Source organism: Delphinus delphis, chromosome 14 (genome assembly GCF_949987515.2).
Source record: "Delphinus delphis chromosome 14, mDelDel1.2, whole genome shotgun sequence".
Lineage (NCBI taxonomy): Eukaryota > Metazoa > Chordata > Mammalia > Artiodactyla > Delphinidae > Delphinus > Delphinus delphis.
In genome coordinates, this window is record NC_082696.1 from 83,622,048 (window position 1) to 83,640,833 (window position 18,786).

General features: G+C 38.1%; 1 pseudogene; it reads left to right on the top strand.

Moving 5' to 3' along the window:
• The first annotated feature begins 2,161 nt into the window (after positions 1-2,161).
• The window catches only part of LOC132437187 (ras-related C3 botulinum toxin substrate 1 pseudogene), a 172,225-nt pseudogene continuing 155,600 nt past the window's right edge, over positions 2,162-18,786 (top strand).

An 18,786-nucleotide genomic window follows, 5' to 3' on the forward strand; every position in this document is an offset into this window, starting at 1 on the left:
CAGTGCTGTGGTTTGAATGTCTGTGTCCTTCCAAAATTCATGTTAAAATGCTAAACTTCAAAGGTGATGGTAGTAGGTGGGAGGTAGCTAGGTCATGAGGGTGGAGCCCTCTCGATGGGATTAGTGCTTTTCTAACAAGTGATCCCACAGAGCTCCCTACCCTCTTCCCACACGTGAGGATACAATGAGAGGCCTGTGACTGGGAAGACAGCCCTCACCTGACCACGCTGGCACCATTATCGTGGGCTTCCAGACTCAGATTGTGGGAATAAATTTCTGTTGTTCATAAGCCATCCACTCTGTTTTGATATAACGGCCCAGATGGACTAGAACAGGCAGTGATCACATCATCTCAATCTGCTGAAAACTCTCCAGTGACTTCCACTGTAGTTGGAATATGGTCCAAATTTCCTGTTACTGTCTAGAAGGCACTATTTGATCTGTATATTATCTCTCTCTCCAAATTCACCTTGATCCATTCTCTTCCTTAGATACCTTCAGAGACAGTCTCTAGAGCTGCATTGTCCAATATGACAGTTAATAGCACAAGTGACAATTGGTCCTTTAAAGTATGATCACCATATTTATATATTCTAATCTAGATTCATTTGTTGTGAAAGTATAAAATACCACATTTCAAAAGCAATTTAAAAATTAGTGTAAATAATATTAATTTTATTGATAACATTTATAAAAGCTATTATTTTGGATATATTAGGTAAACTAAAGTGAACTTAAATATTAATATAATTTAACCACTTTTTTTTAACTTTTTAATGTGGCTTCTAGAGAATTTAAAATTTTTTACATGTCTTGCATTATATTTCTAGTGGACAGCATATTTCTAGAACAGACTAACCTTTCTTGCATTTCAGAAACTTTTATTTTTCTTTCTAGTTGTCTTCTCTTTAGAATATTCTCCCACCAAATTTTCACCTGACTGTTTCTCAGATATCACTTCAAATTATATCTGTGCAAAGTGCCTCTGCTTGATCAGCCTAGATAGACTCTAATAACTCCCTGGCTTTACCTTATTTACTTCTAATAATATTTCTTACTTCCTTTAATTCTTAGTCCTTATAATGCTTGAGGGTCACCTGGGGAGGTGGGGGTTGGCTGTAACTCACTCTGGGGGCAAGGGCACTGGGATTACAGGCCCCAGGGATTATTAATTGGTTTATAATTCTTAGAAATCATTATTATCAAAATTTTGGTCACCTATGAGTAAACTAAAGGAGAGACCTTGTCCATACTGTTAATTTCTAGGCCCTGGACTCCTATCATAGTGACTGGCAAATTGTAGATTCTCAGTTTATAGTTATTGGCTAATTGAGATACTGAATGACTTACTTGTTGCTTATCTATGAGGCCATTCTTTGAACTTCTACTTTAACCCACTCAAAGCCTAACACTTTCCCCATATTGGAGAAAACCATTTCAGTTGATGTGGTGGTAAAGAGTGTGTGAATAGGACTGTGGAAAAGAAAAACTATGATACTCATATCTGTCATCTTAATGAACATGTGTCTAGCTTCATTTCTCATTGTCATGAGGGAAAACACATAAGAGTTTCCTTGGCTTTTGAATTTCTCAAGGAGATTTTGCATAATCTTGGGTACATATTAATTATTCAATAGATTCATGTTGATTTTTTTTTTCATGATCCACAGGGAGCAGATGCAGCAAGTCTTTAATTGAAACTGATTCTTTTAGAGCACATATAGATTCAGCTGTAGTCAGTTTCTGTACAAAGATTCCCATGGAAACTCACAAAAAGGGAGGCAAAAGGAGAAACAAAGATATTAAATCATTTTAGGCTCACCAAATGATATCCATTTGAATGCCTTACTTTCTTGTTCTTTTACATGAACTAGATACTTAGCTGTTTTCTTAAGTTTTGATTAATATTATATTTCCAAAGTTAAATCATCATAAATGCATTTGTTGTGGCAGTTCTAAAATATAAGGAGGAAACATAAAGAAATGCAGTGCAGAGACTGATGAGTGCATAGACTCCTCCGCTGGAGTCCTTCTTTCCACAGAAATAATTATTTTCCTTTATTATTTGGTGCTGGCAACTGGATAGAGAGAAGTTGATTCTTCTTAGGCTGCTTTCTGGGGTGAAGGAAACTACTTCTTAGCTTGTGTAGAGGACAAAGAGATGTACCTTCCAGATTCCCCTTCAAGAAAGGATACGCCGGCTTCTACGAGTGTGGTTACCAAACGGCCTCCAACTCTTAGCATCCTCGTGGTCAGCCTCAGCTTTCAAGCTGAGGTAACCCTATTCTTGGAGTGGCTGCCAGTCAGTGATTGAAAAAGTAGTGGTCCAAGGGCCCACCTTGTACCCAATATGACACTCTTGCAACAAGCAAGCCTTGCTCTGAAGCTTCCTGTTGGGCTAATAGGACCTTTGTCAGATCTATCCATTCCTTCCTCTTTCCTTCACTGGTGTTACTTCCCATTAACAAGAATTGCACACCCAACTCTGACCCAGGGTCTGCTTCCTGGAGAGCTTGAACTGCAGTCCTTGTGTTGTCTGCCCTGGACCTATAGTAGCTGTCCCATGATGTCTATCTGTAAATCACCTAGGAAAGGAACAACCACAACAGAAGCAGCACATCTTCCTCCATCTGCCTCCCACCCTCTTCCCTACCTTCTTCCTTTCCCCATCCCTCCCTTTCTTTCTTCTTATTTCCTTCAAAAAATATTTACCAGGCACTCAGGCCCAAGATATACAATGGTAAAGAAGAGCAATAATATATAATGTCTACTCTCACAGGTGTCTACTCACTAGTAAGACTTGATTTTAAATATTTTGGGTCAGAACACCTTTGGAAAATTTGGAAAAAAATATAGACATGATCTCCTTTAAAGAAATACATACACAGTCAAAAATTTTGTATTTCAGGTTGTTATTTACCAAAGAAAGTGGACTTTGTATATACCAAAGACCTATAAGGATCAACTTCTGTTATTTTAGAAGACAATCAGAATTACCTTCTTAAAGATGTCTATTTACCTAAGTCTTTTTTTTTTTTTTTTTATTTACCTAAGTCTTGATTTGCTAAGTTAGAAGAATCTGGAAATCTGGAGGAAATAAATGTTTTAGGTAATCCTTATGGATGTGGGAATCATTAGTATAGGTCATATAATCAAGACACCCACTGTTACTTAGACATGGCATGTTGTCAATGTAGGTCCAGTCCCTCTGTACAGCTTAAAGAAAAAAGTACTATATGAAACATAAACATCTAAGCTAATGAAATATTTTCTCTTGTAGATATGTATGCATACAGCAAAAGAACAATATTTCAGTCTACTATATTGCACAAATATTCCAGAAAACAAATTAACTTTTTCTAGAAATACATTTGTTCATTCAATTATGGACTTTAAGTAAAACAGAACTTTGTAGAATTAAAGCAGCCACAGCTGACTTTTATTTTTTTAGAGGGAGAAGCTGGATAGAGAAAATTGGTTGGATGTTTTAAGTATTTGTTGATTTCCCTAAAAATTAAAATAGGTCTCACACACACACACACACACGCACACACACACACACTCACAAGTATACAAGGCATCAGGTTGTCTCTTTCATAAGAAATTTCAAGTATTGGGACCGTAGTTATGTACTGAGAAGATAAACTGGGCTTGTTGCTAGTAGCAATAAAAGAGCAACTATATAAGCAAACCCACTTTCCAGCAGCAGCTGAAAGATTTCTTTGAGAATGATTGGACATGGCACTTGGCAAGCTACATTATAATTAAGTGTATTTTCCACAAAATAAAAACAATTCCCTAAGGTTCCTTGTGAATGTGTGTGTTTGTGTGTGTGTGTGTGTGTGTGTGTATGTGTGTGTAAACTCAGTCTGATTATCAGAAACATCCACTTTGTGGGACTGTTTTTTAATCAATAATTGAGGACTAAGGGATGCAGGTACTGCCCAGCCAAGAGAGCTGAGGAAATTTAGAAGACCTGAACAAAAGGAAGTGGTGATTTCGTTTTTGTTTTCAGGAGATAGCTATATTTGGATGACAGCCTCCTTCCTTCTGAAGACATAAAATTTGAATTTCAGTCCTTAAGTGATTTCACAAGTTTGATACTTTTAACTTGCAAAAATGATGTTTTCTTGTTTGTTGCAATATGTATAAAGCCTGGAACATTGAACTAGACATAAAGGGTGGAAGACATTCCACAGGTCAGTGTCATCAACAAAAATCTCTTTTCAAAGAGGAACAGGTGAAGTATTGTCAACAAAGAGATATATAGTACATAATATAAAATATAAGACTTAGAAGCCATTTATTTAAAAATTAATTTTATTAACACTAAACTTTTAAAATATACAATTTTAGAAATCATATAAATATACACATTTTAAAATATTTTCACTGCACCCGTTGTGTTGAAGTTGAGGTTAGTTTCCTCCCCATTAACCTCAAAAAGTCATTGATCATAGTTCCTTTCCCCTATGAAGATCTCTTCACAAACACTCCTTTCATATGAAGTCTAAATTAATAATTACTTACTACAGGCCAGACATTGTGGTTGGGAGATATAACAGGGAAAGATATTAGTTTAGAAGTACATATTTTTGCATATTTCAAAGCCATAAGTTAAGGCACTAAGGCCAGATGGAAATATTAGCATGAAGGTTGGAAAGGAATCTTTGGGTAGCAACAAAACTTTTCCCAGTGAATTTGAAAGTTGGTCTCTAGCCATGTGATGACTCTGTATGCATTCATGCAGGGGGAAGAAAAATACATTAAACTTTAATGAAGCTAGTTTGTATGAAAGCACCCTGCTTACTCCAAGAAAAGGTGACAAAGACCTTTTTCATTAATTTTAAATTATTTTTTAAATTGAAGTATAGCTGACTTACAATGTCGTGTTAGTCTCAGGGTACAGCTAAGTGACTCAGATATCTATCTATCTATCTATACACATACATCTATAAAACTGAATATATGTATATATTTTTATATATTCTCTTCCATGATAGGTTATTAAAAGATACTGAGTAGAGTTCCCTGTGCTATGCAGTAGGTCCTTGTTGGTTATCTATTTTATATATAGTAGTGTGTATATGTTAATCCAACCTCCTAATTTTGTCTCTGTTTCAAGACAAAAACCTTCTTGAAGAAGCCTAGCACCAATTAATATGCCTAAGGCAGTATACAGTTTAGTGGTTAAACAAGCTTTGATGTCAGATTGGCTGAATTTGAATCTCTGACACATATTATCTGTGTGAGCTTGAGCAATTTATTCAACCTCCTTGTTCTCTAGTTACTCCATTTGTACAAGTGGGAAAAAATAGTAATGCTACATCATGGTGTTATTTTGAACATTAAATGAGTTAATACATGGGAAGTACAGTGACACAGTCAGCATGCAATGTATTTTAATGTAAAAAGGGATCTTTTGAGGAAATTCTGATTCCTTCAGTCCTCTGTCTGCAAAGGGCGTATTGTATGTCTGCAAAGAGTTTGTTGCTCTGTCTTTACAGAAGAAAGTTAGCTTGAATGAGAATAAGACTTAGGAAAGTGTACACAGAGAAATGGTTCTTATATTAAAGATGGAAATTAGTACAGGACTGTCCAACTTTGAGCTACAAAGAAACACATGATAGTGTGATTCAGTCAAGAAACAGGGCCACTGACTGAATACTCAGTTGGGCACAGGAAAGATCAAGGGACGAAGAGAATGCCAGAGGCACAAGATGTGAGAGGCACTTGTGGATAAGCTACAAACTCTTAAAGAAGGTTGAGGCATGACAGATTATGCTGTGGAGGCACTGAAAAATACATAGATTTGTTCCTAAGAGAGAGCGTTATGAAGAGCAATAAAATGAATAATAAATTTTATAGGTCATGCTCAGTAGTTTTTTTAACTGTACACCAGAATTGCCTACTTTATTTCAGATACAAATTTCTTTATTGGAACTGGTTAGTCCTATTCGAAAACCTTAGGCTACAAAAGGAAGAAATATGTTAATTATTCTTGATGAGGGGATAGTGAGAAAACTCATTAAGCCATTAATTAAAAATAATTTTAACCTCAGTTGAATTATCATATTACGTGACTTTTTTTTCCTATAGGCTCAACCCTCTATTTTTTGCAAGAAAGTAAAGAACAGCTCCTCTGTTGTTCAGCGGAAAGATCTTCCCATCAAGCCCTCATGCTTTTCCATCTAGAAAATTACAAGGTTATGGAACACAGGCAAGATTCTTGATATACAGTAATATTTGGAATAAACGAAATTGCCTGCACATTTACTGCATTTAAAAGAACTCTTAGGCTGTGGCACAGAAAAGGTGGGTGAGTCTGGATTATCTATCATTCTATAGGTTTCTTAGGTGCTGTGATTCAAGGCACAGAGCAAAACCCTTTAACCTTTGCCCTTAATGACATATAAACCCCTTCCCAAGCCTAACAAGGACTCTAATTCTACCCCCAACATGAAGGGATAGGTCCACCACTTGAGTCATTCTCTGATATTTACAGCACACAGCACAGTGGAAACAAGATGTCATTTGGAACTCTAAAGGCTTTAGATGGAATTCTGGCATAAAGTTATGTGAATTTGAGCAATTAACCTCTTGGAGGTTTAATTGCTTCATCGCTAAAATATGAATAGTACTTATCTTGCAGAGTTGTTGAGAGGATCAAATAAAATTATGTTTTAAAGTGCCCGGTACATAGTATTTATACAAAAATTGATAGCTGCTATTTATAAGATAGGTTTATTTTTCAGCTTTATTATCCTAGGCACAGCTAGCTTATATTTAGGAAGAGCAAATGGAGAGGTGTGTTTCTTAGGGGTGAAGGGGAGAAAGTTCACACTAGTGAATGGCTCATCAGTCAGACCCCAGACAATGGGGTTCCTGAGAGCATGTGGAACTTCATTTATTTATTAACATCTTTATTAGAGTATAACTGCTTTACAATGGTGTGTTAGTTTCTGCTTTATAACAAAGTGAATCAACTATACATATAAATATATCCCCATATCTCCTCCCTTTTGCATCTCCCTCCCACCCTGCCTAACCCACCTCTCTAGGTGGTCACATAGCACCGAGCTGATCTCCCTGTGCTATATGGTTGCTTCCCACTAGCTATCCATTTTACATGTGGTAGTGTATATATGTCCATGCTACTCTCTCAATTCGTCCCAGGGGATCCTTCCTCCACCCCATGTCCTGAAGTCGATTCTCCACATCTGCATCATTATTCCTGTCCATTCCCTAGGTTCTTCAGAACCATTTTTTTTTAAGATTCCATATATATGTGTTAGCATGCAGTACTTGTTTTTCTCTTTCTGACTTACTTCACTCTGTATGATAGACTCTAAGTCCATCCACCTCACTACAAATAACTCAATTTCATTTCTTTTTATGGCTGAGTAATATTCCATTGTATATATGTGCCACATCTTCTTTATCCATTGATCTGTTGATGGACACTTAGGTTGCTTCCATATCCTGGCTATGGTAAGTAGAGCTGCAATGAACATTCTGGTACATGACTCTTTTGGAATTATGGTTTTCTCAGGGTATATGCCCCGTACTGGGATTGCTGGGTCATATGATAGTTCTATTTTTAGTTTTTTAAGGAACCTCCATACTGTTCTCCATAGTGGCGGTATCAATTTACATTCCCACCAACAGTGCAAAAGGGTTCCCTTTTCTCCACACCCTCTCCAGCATTTATTGTTTGTAGAATTTTTGATGATGGCCATTCTGACTGGTGTGAGATGATACCTCATTGTAGTTTTGATTTGCATTTCTCTAATGATTAGTGATGTTGAGCATCCTTTCATGTCTTTGTTGGCAATCTGTATATCTTACTTGGAGAAATGTCTGTACAGGTCTTCTGTCCATTTTTGAAATGGGTTGTTTGTTTTTTTGATATTGAGCTCCCTGAGCTGCTTAAAAATTTTGGAGATTAATCCTTTGTCAGTTGCTTTATTTGTAAATATATTCTCCCATTCTGAAGGTTGCCTTTTCATCTTGTTTGTGTTTTCCTTTGCTGTGCAAAAGCTTTTAAGTTTCATTATGTCCCGTTTATTTATTTTTGTTTTTATTTCCATTTCTCTAGGAGGTGGGTCAAAAAGGATCTTGCTGTGATTTATGCCATAGAATGTTCTGCTTAAGTTTTACTCTAAGAATTTTATAGTGTCTGGCTTTACATTTAGGTCTTTAATCCACTTTGAGTTTATTTTTGTGTATGGTGTTAGGGAGTGTTCTATTTCATCCTTTTACATGTAGTTGTCTAGTTTGCCCAGCACAGCTTATGGAATAGGCTGTCTTTTCCCCATTGTATATTATTGCCTCCTTTATCAAAAATAAGGTGACCATATGTGCATGGGTTTATCTCTGGGCTTTCTAACCTGTTCCATTGATCTATATTTCTGTTTTTGTGCCAGAACCATGCTGTCTTGATTACTGTAGCTTTGTAGTATAGTCTGAAGTCAGGGAGCCTGATTCCCCCAGCTCCGTTTTTCTTTCTCAAGATCGCTTTGGCTATTCAGGGTCTTTTGTGTTTACACACATATTGTGAATATTTTTGTTCTACTTTTGTGAAAAATGCCATTGGTAGTTTGATAGGGATTGCATTGAATCTGCAGATTGCTTTGGGTAGTGTAGTCATTTTCACAATGTTGATTCTTCCAATCCAAGAACATGGTATAACTCTCCATCTGTTTGTATCATCTTTAATTTCTTTCCAGTGTCTTATAGTTTTCTGCATACAGGTCTTTTGTCTCTTTTTATTTTAACATCTTTATTAGAGTATAATTGCTTTACAATGGTGTGTTAGTTTCTGCCTTATAACAAAGTGAATCAGCTATACATATATCCCCATATCTCTTCCCTCTTTAGTCTCCCTCCCACCCTCCCTATCCGACCTCTCTAGGTGGTCACAAAGCACCGAGCTGATCTCCCTGTGCTATGTGGCTGCTTCCCACTAGCTATCTATTTTACATTTGGTAGTGTATATATGTACATGCCACTCTCTAACTTTGTCCCAGCTTACCCTTCTCCCTCCCTGTGTCCTCAAGTCCTCAAGTAGGTCTGCACCTTTATTCCTGTCCTGCCCCTAGGTTCTTCAGAAAGTTTTTCTTTTTCTAGATTCCATATATATGTGTTAGTGTAGGGTATTTGTTTTTCTTTTTCTGACTTACTTCACTCTGTATGACAGACTCTAGGTCCATCCACCTCACTACAAATAACTCAACAGTGCTGGACACCCTATGCCAAACAACTAACAAGACAGGAACACAACCCCACCCATTAGCAGAGAGGTCTCCTAAAATCATAATGAGGTCACAGACACCCCAAAACACACGACCGGCTGTGGACTTGCCCACCAGAAAACCAAGATCCAGCCTCATCCCCAGAAAACAGACACCAGTCCCCACCACCAGGAAGCCTACACAACCCACTGAACCAACCTTAGCCACTGGAGGCAGACAACAAAAACAACGGGAACTCCAAACATTTTGTCTCTTTAGGTAGTTTTATTCCTAGGTATTTTATTCTTTATGTTGTAATGGTAAATGGGCATGTTTCTTAAATTTCTCTTTCAGGTTTTTCATCATTAGTGTATAGGAATGCAAAAGATTTCTGTATATTAATTTTGTATCCTGCTACTTTACCAAATTCATTGATTAGCTCTAGTAGTTTTCTGGTAGCATTTTTAGGATTGTCAATGTATAGTATCATGTCATCTGCAAACAGTGACAGCTTTACAACTTCTTTTCCAATTTGGATTCCTTTTATTTCTTTTTCTTCTCTGATTGCTGTGGTTAAAACTTCCAAAAGTATGTTAAATAATAGTGGTGAGAGTGGACAACCTTGTGTTGTTCCTGATCTTAGAGGAAATATTTTCAGTTTTTCACCATGGAGAACAATGTTGGTTGTGGGTTTGTCATATATGGCCTTTATTATGTTGAGGTAAGTTCCCTCTATGCCTACTTTCTGGAGGGTTTTTATCATAAATAGGTGTTGAATTTTGCTGAAAGCTTTTTCTGCATCTACTGAGATGATCATATGGTTTTTATCCTTCAATTTGTTAATATGGCATATCACACTAATTAATTTGCATGTATTGAAGAATCCTTGCATTCCTGGGATAAACCCCACTTATTCATGGTGTATGATCCTTTTAATGTGCTGTTGGATTCTGTTTGCTAGGATTTTGTTGAGGATTTTTGCATCTATGTTCATCAGTGCTATTGGCCTGTAGTTTTCTTTCTTTGTGACATCTTTGTCTGGTTTTGGTATCAGTGTGATGGTGACCTCATAGAATGAGTTTGGGAGTGCTCCGCCCTCTGTTATTCTTGGAAGAGTTTGAGAAGGATAGGTGTTAGCTGTTCTCTAAGTGTTTGATAGAATTCACCTGTGAAGTCATCTGGTCCTGGGCTTTCGTTTGTTAGAAGATTTTAAATCACAGTTTCAATTTCAGTGCTTGTGATTGGTCTGTTTATATTTTCTATTTCTTCCTGGTTCAGTCACAGAAGGTTGTGCTTTTCTAAGAATTTGTCCATTTCTTCCAGGTTGTCCATTTTATTGGCATAGAGTTGCTTGTAGTTATCTCTCATGATCTTTTGTATTTCTGCAGTGTCAGTTGTTACTTCTCCTTTTTCATTTCTAATTCTATTGATTTGTGTCTTCTCCCTTTTTTTCTTGATGAGTCTGGCTAATGGTTTATCAATTATTTTTTATCTTCTCATAAAAACACCTTTTCATTTTATCGATCTTTGCTATCATTTCCTTCATTCTATTTTCATTTATTTCTGCTCTGATCTTTATGATTTCTTTCCTTCTGCTAACTTTGAGTTTTTTTGTTCTTGTATCTCTAATTGCTTTAGGTGTAAAGTGAGGTTGTTTATTTGAGATGTTTCTTGTTTCTTGATTGTGTTGCTATAAACTTCCCTCTTAGAACTTCTTTTGCTGCATCCCATAGGTATTGGGTCATCGTGTTTTCATTGTCATTTCTGTCTAGGTATTTTTTGATTTCCTCTTTGTTTTCTTCAGTGTTCTCTTGGTTATTTAGTAGCTTATTGTTTAGCCTCCATTTGTTTGTATTTCTTACAGTTTTTTTCCCTGTAATTGATATGTAGTCTCATAGCATTGTCGTTGGAAAGGATACTTGATACAATATCAATTTTCTTAAATTTACCAAGGCTTGATTTGTGACCCAAGATATGATCTATCCTGGAGAATGTTCCATGAGCACTTGGGAAAAAAGTGTATTCTGTTGTGTTTAGATAGTATGTGCTATAAATACCAATTAAGTCCCTCTTTTTTAATGTATCATTTAAAGCTTGTGTTTCTTTATTTATTTTCATTTTGGAAGATCTGTCCATTGGTTAAAGTGGGGTGTGAAAGCCCCCATCTATGATTGTGCCACTGTCAATTTCCCCTTTTATGGTTGTTGGCATTTGTCTTACACATTGAGGTGCTCCTCTGTTGGGTGCATAAATATTTACAATTGTTATATCTTCTTCTTGGATTGATCCCTTGATCATTTTGTAGTGTCCTTCTTTCTCTCTTGTAATAGTCTTTATTTTAAAGTCTATTTTGTCTGATATAAGAATTGCTACTCCAACTTTCTTTTGTTTTCCTTTTGCATAGAGTATCTTTTTCCATCCCCTCACTTTCAGTCTGTATGTTTCCCTAGATCTGATGTGGGTCTCTTGTAGACAGCCTATATACGTGTCTTGTTTGTATCCATTCAGCCAGTCTATATCTTTTGGTTGGAGCCTTTAATCCATTTATATTTAAGGAAGTTATTGATATGTATGTTCCTATCACCACTTCCTAAATTGCTTTGGGTTTGTTATTGTAGGTCTTTTCCTTATCTTGTGTTTCTTGCCTAGAGAAGTTCCTTTAGAATTTGTTGTACAGTTGGTTTGGTGGTGTTGAATTCTCTTAGCTTCTGCTGTGTGTAAAGGTTTTGATTTCTCCTTCAAATCTGAATGATACCCTTGCTGGATAGAGTAATCTTGGTTGTAGTTGTTTCACTTTCATGACTTTAAATATGTCCTGCCACTTCCTTCTGGCTTGCAGAGTTTCTGCTGAAAGATCAGCTGTTAACCTTATATGGGGTTACCCTCATATATTATTTGTTGTTTTTCCCTTGCTGCTTTTAATATTTTTTCTTTGTATTGAAATTTTGAGAGTTTGATTAATATGTGTCTTGGAGTGTCCCTCCTTGGATTTATCCTCTATGGGACTCTCTTTACTTCCTAGAATTGATTGACTATTTCTTTTTCCATATTAGGGAAGTTTTAAAATATAATCTCTTCAAATATTTCCTCAGTCCCTTTCTCTTTCTCTGCCTCTTCTGGGATCCCTCTAATTTGAATGTTGGTGCACTTAATGTTGTCCCAGATGTCTCTGAGACTGTCCTCAATTCTTTTCATTGCTTTTTCTTTATTCTCCTCTGCAGTAGTTGTTTCCACTATTTTATCTTCCAGGTCACTTATCTGTTCTTCTGCCTCAGTTATTCTGCTATTGATTCCTTCTAGAGAATTTTTAATTTAATTTATTGTGTTGTTCATCATTGTTTGTTTACCCTTTAGTTCTTTAGATCCTTGTTAAATGTTTCTTGTATTTTCTCCATTCTATTTCCAAGATTTTGGATCATCTTTACTATCATTACTCTGAATTCTTTTTCAGGTAGATTGTCTATTTCCTCTTCATTTCTTTGGTGGGCTGGGTTTTTACCTTGTTCCTTCATCTGCTGTGTGTTTCTCTGTCTTCTCATTTTGCTTAACTTGCTGTGCTTGGGATCTCCTTTTTGCAGGCTGCAGGTTCATTGTTCCCATTGTTTTTGGTGTCTGCCCCCAGTGGTTGAGTTTGGTTCAGTGGGTTGTGTAAGCTTCCTGGTGGGGGGATTGGTGCCTGTGTTCTCATGTGTGAGGCTGGATCTTGTCTTTCTGGTTGGTAGGACCACGTCTGGTGGTGTTTTGGGGTGTCTGTGACCTTTTTATGAGTTTCAGAAGCCTCTGTGCTAATGGATGGGGCTGTATTTCTGTCTTACTAGTTGTTTGGCGTAGGGTGTCCAGCACTGTAGCTTGCTGGTCATTGTGTGGAGCTGGGCCTTAGTGTTGAGATGGAGATCTCTGGGAGAGATTTTGCCATTTGATATTACATGGAGCCAGGAGATCTCTGGTGGACCAATATCCTGACCTTGGCTCTCCTACATCAGAGGTACAGGCCTGACACATGGCTGGAGCACCAAGACCCTGTCAGCCACATGGCTCACAAAAAAAGGAGAAAAAAAGAATGAAAAAAATATAATAAATTATTAAAATAAAAAATATTGAAAGGTAATAAAAGAAAAGAAAGGAGAGCAACCAAAGTAAAAAACTAATCCACCAATAATAACAAGCGTTAAAAAACTATACTTAAAAAAAAAAAGAACAAATAGAAGCCTAGGATAATTGGTAAAAGCAAAGCTATACAGACAAAATCACACAAAGTCCATCACCTCAGTTTTGGGTTGATTCATTGTCTATTACGGTATTCCACAGAAACAGGGTACATCATGTTGATTGTGGAGATTTAATTTGCTGCTCCTGAGGCTGCTTGGAGAGATTTCCTTTTCTCTTCTTTGTTCACACAGCTCCCGGTGTTCAGCTTTGGATTTGGCCCCGCCTCTGTGTGTATGTTGCCTGAGGGCGTGTGTTCCCACTCAAGCAGGATGAGGTTAAAGTAGCAGAGCCTATTAGAGGGCTCTGGCTCACTCAGGCTGGCGGGAGGGAGGTGTACGGATGCGGGGTGAGCCTGCGGCAGCAGAGGACAGCATGACATTGCAGCAGCCTGTGGTGCATCGTGTGTCTTCCAGGGAAGTTTTCCCTGGATTCTGGGACCCTGGCAGTGGTGGGCTGCACAGGCTCCTGGGAAGGGAGGTGTGGAGAGTGACCTGTGCTCGCACATAGGCTTCTTGGTGGCTCCAGCAACAGCCTTAGCATTCCATGCCTGTCTTTGGGGTCCGCGCTGATAGCCACAGCTGTGCCTATCTCTGGAGCTCATTTAGGCAGTGCTCTGAATCCGCTCTCCTCACCCACCCTGAAACAATGATCTCTTGCCCTTAGGCAGCTCCAGACTTTTTCCCAGACTCCTTCCCGGCTAGCCGTGGTGCACTAGCCCCCTTCAGGCTGTGTTCACGCAGCCAACCCCAGTCCTCACCCTGGGATCTGACCTCCGAAGCCTGAGCCTCAGCTCTCAGCCCCCACCCACCGCGGCGGGTGAGCAGACAAGCCTCTCGGGCTGGTGAGGGCTGGTTAGTACCAATCCTCTGTGTGGGCATCTCTCTGCTTTGCCCTCTGCACCCCTGTTGCTGCGCTCTCCTCCATGGCTCCAAAGCTTCCCTGCCGCCACCCCCTGTCTCCTCCAGTGGAGGGGCTTCCTAGTGTGTGGAAACCTTTCCTCCTTCACAGCTCCCTCCCAGAGGTGCAGGTCCCATGCCTATTATTTTGTCTCTGTTTTTTCTTTTGCCCTACCCAGGTACATGGGGTGTTTCTTACTTTTGGGGACATCTGAAGTCTTCTGCCAGAATTCAGTAGGTGTTCTGTAGGAGTTGTTCCACATATAGAGGTATTTTTGATGCATTTGTGGGGAAGAAGGTGATCTGCAGGTCTTACTCCTCTGCCATCTTGAAGGTCTCTCACATTTGGAACTTTAAATGTGAGGTAAGAATACCCACTCAAATTATTCACTCAAGGAATATTTATTAAGCATGAACCTTGTAGCAGACAAATGAGACACTTTGAAATGGTGGTAGTATTGATAGATTGGTGGTCCCAGTGAAGTGAAAGGATTTGTGGAGTCAGATATAAAGGGAATACATTGAAAGTATTGGAAGTGGGGACCAAAGCTTCACTGGTTTGAGGTTGAGACTGTAGGGGGCCTATAGTCAATGGAAGTAATAAGATCTAATGTAAGGTCAACAACTTTGCTTAGACAACCAGGTAGCAAATATTTTAGGGTTTGAGGACCAAAAGGCAAAACTGAAGATATAGTTTTGGTACTTATATAACCATTTAAAAACATAGAATGTATCCTTAGCTCATGGGCCTTATCAAACCTGGTAGTAAACTAGATTTGGTCCATGGATTGTATTTTACCATCCCCTGGTATAAAATATTATGTGAGTGTGTGTTTTTAGTAGGAGGAAGATCAGATGGATGAAAGAAGAAAGTTCAAGGATCTGAGAGGCTAAAGTAAGGCAGGGGAAAATCGTCTTTTGCTAATGGGTTTCTGGGGAGACCAGTGGGACCAGTGACAATTTACGGGCAAGAATCCTGATTACCCCAACCTGGTAAGGCTCAAAGAGGACAGGGAATGGAAACCTTCAGGGAGAGAAGAGACCTGGAACAGCTCCTTAAGCAAGGAAGTTTCTGACACAAGGACTGAAGGACAAGGAGATGGAGCTGGGGTCAGTGCAATTAATGTCCCTAGCAGATGAGTGTGACTCTCTGTGAAGGTCCAAGGTAGATGTTTCCTCAGATGTTCTCTGAGATGCTATGTGAAAGAGTGTAACTGCATTAAAAGAGTAAAAGTTCTGGTGGAATTACTGGGTAAACACAAATCAGAGGTGTTCCACATCTTCAGTTCTCCTTTAGCTATGTTTTCTTTCATTTAGACCAGGTGCAGTTTAAGAATCCAAGTGTTATTCTTTGCCTATGTTCATATTTCTCATTTTGGGAAAGAAATATGATGGAAGATTCATAGCGTTTCTGTACTTTTATCTCCCACAATCCCTAAGAGCATTCTTACTCCTGCTTTGTAGTAGTGGCAATCCCTTATTTGCAATGAATCTTCCCTTATAATTCCTATAATACATGATGAATTCTCACCGCTGTTCTTTCACATGAGTCCATACTGCTGCACCGTACCTCTCTAGCCCTGAGTGGGGTCTGACCATTGGCCACGAACCTGGGAAAGCTGGTTCAGCTTGTGTCTCAGTCAGGAGCAGGGTGCATCAGACTCCACATGTAGCATGGTGTTTCTTCAAATGTGCTCACATGAACTCTCCTCTTTTGCTTAGTCCTAGCCAAGCCTTCCAGTGTGTTCATCTCATCTTATAACATTGTAGATATGGTTCCTGTCACTGTGTCAAATCCTTGGGACTTTGTGAATTTTTTTCCTATCATATCAACTGCTAAAAAGTTTTTGCTTGCTTTCCTTGCCTGGGAAGTAACTTTTTTTCTTAGGATCACTTATTTCCAGTGAGCATGTACCTATCATTATAACCACTCTGTTTTTATTTATTTATTTATTTTGCCCCAGTAAGGTCACGTTCTTATTAGTAATATGCATGTCAACGTCTGGCCCTCAAGACCCAAATTAGAGGTCGAGTGGTGTTCGGATATAGTAGATTTTTCACTACATAATGAGTGAATTGGGGAAGAGATGAACTATCTCTTTTTTGCATGAAAGTTAAGAAAGTTTAAAAATAAGATACATAGTAGAAAATCCCTTTAAAAAGAAAAAATACATCTTTTTTATCACACTAAAAGAAACACATTGGAGAGGCATTCAAGATGGTGCTGTAGGAAAATCCTGAACTCACCTCGTCCTAGGAACAAAACAAATGTGCAACTACATATGGAGTAATTCTCTCTTAAAGGGACCCAAAAACTGGATAAGGAGTCTCCACAACAAAGGGTAAAAGTAAAGCATCAAGACAGATAGGAGAAACAGAGATATGGTCATGCCAAGGAGAAACCATACCTCAGGCATGGCAATCCACAGTTGGAAAGGATTTCAAAAGTATAATTATTTTCCTTGAGGAGTGAGGAATTTGAACTCCATGTTAGGTACCACAACTCTTAGATCCTGAACAGGAGGGACAAATCCCCAAAACACTCAGCTCTGAAAACCAATAGGGAATACATCCAGGAAAATCATAGAGCTATAGGGAATGAAAAACCTGCTCTTAATGAGATCATGAACAGATTCATCCAACCCAAAAATCAGCACAAAAACACCAGATTGTAAAGTACATGGACCATAGGTGAAGGCAACCCACTCACTAATCTTGAAGCACCTGTCAGAGTGATAAGAACCAGTTGGGACACTCCCTGGAGATGGAGACACAGTTAAGAGCCATTTTTTGTATTCTAAGGTTACCTTGCTAATGCCTGTGCTTGCAGGTGTCACTTTGGAAATCTCCATCTAACCTGTTAGCCAAAAGCCTGGCCCACTCCTGAGCTTCTACAGGCTTCATAGCTGGCCAGATGGTAACTGGGATCACCAGAACTTGGCATTTGCTGTAGCCATGTCCCACAGACATTCCTAAGGCAGGTTCTCTCCACCAGTATTCCACAGCAGCATCCATGGTTCTGCCACAACAGAAGGGCACATGCAAACCACATGCTGGACACCCTTGAGTTCCTGGCTCTTGTGGCCAGGCAGGATTGTGCTTCTGACCACATAGGATATCTCTTACATAAGCCATCCCTTCACAACTTGGAGAGATAGATGATTTACCTAATACATAGAAACAAACAGAGAATTAGACAAAATGAGGAGACAGAGGAATATTTTCCAACTGACAGAACAACTCAAAATCTCATGAAAAGATGCTTACCAAACTCAGGCAAAGAATGGATGAACGCAGTGAGAACTTCAACAAAGAGACATAAAATATAAGAAAATACCAAACAGAAGTTTTAACTGAGCTGAAAAAATACATTAAGGGGGTTTAACAGAAGATTGAAAGAGCTAGAAGAAAGAACAAGTGAGTTTGAAGACAAAGCAATGGAACTCACCTTGACAGAGCAGCAAAATAAAGGTCATCATTCAGAATTAAATGTGAGGTTAAGAGCTTCCCTGATATGTAAAAGCTAAAGGAGTTCACCACCACTAAACCAATCTATAAAAAATGTTAAGGGACTTCTTTAAGCTGAAAAGAAATGGCATTAATTAATAATAATAATGTATGAAAGTAAGAAAATCCCACCAGAAAAGGTAAGTATATAATAAAGATCGTGAATCAATCACTTATAAAGCAAGCATGGTTTGGGGAAGGAGTAAAAAATAAACTTTGGAATTTGTTCAAATTTAAGTTGCCACCAACTTAAAACAGACTGCTATATACATAAGATGTTAGATGTGAATCTTACAATACCCACACAGAAAAAAAATTACAGTAAATACAGAAAAGAAAGAAATATAAACATAACACTAAAGAAAACCATCACAAGGGAAGAGAGAAAGAGAAGGAAGAAACCAAGATGAACCACAAAAACAGACAGAAAACAATTCCCAAAGTGGCAGCAAGTACATAACTATGAATAACTATTTAAAATGTAAATGAAATAAATTCACCAATCAAAAGGTAGTGGCTGAATACAGTGGAGGAATGAATAAAAAAAAAAAAGACCCATCTATATGGTAGCTACAGGAGGCTCCCTTCAAAAGTAAGGACACACACAGTCTGAATGTGTTTGAAGGAATGAAAATATGTAGTCTATGTAAATGGAACTGAAAAGAAAGCTGGAGTAGCTATACTCATATCAGATAAAATGGACTTTAAAACAAAATTATTTTAATAAAAGACAAAGAAGGACAATACATAATGATAAAGGGGCCAATACAGCAAGAAGATATAAAATTTATAAATATATACCTACCCAACATAAAAGCCCTAAGACATATAAAGTAAATACAAACAAACTTAAATGGAGAAAACGAAAGCAATAAAATAATAGTAGGGGACTTCAGCACCTCACCTACATCAATGTATATGTCATCCAGATAGAAAATAAA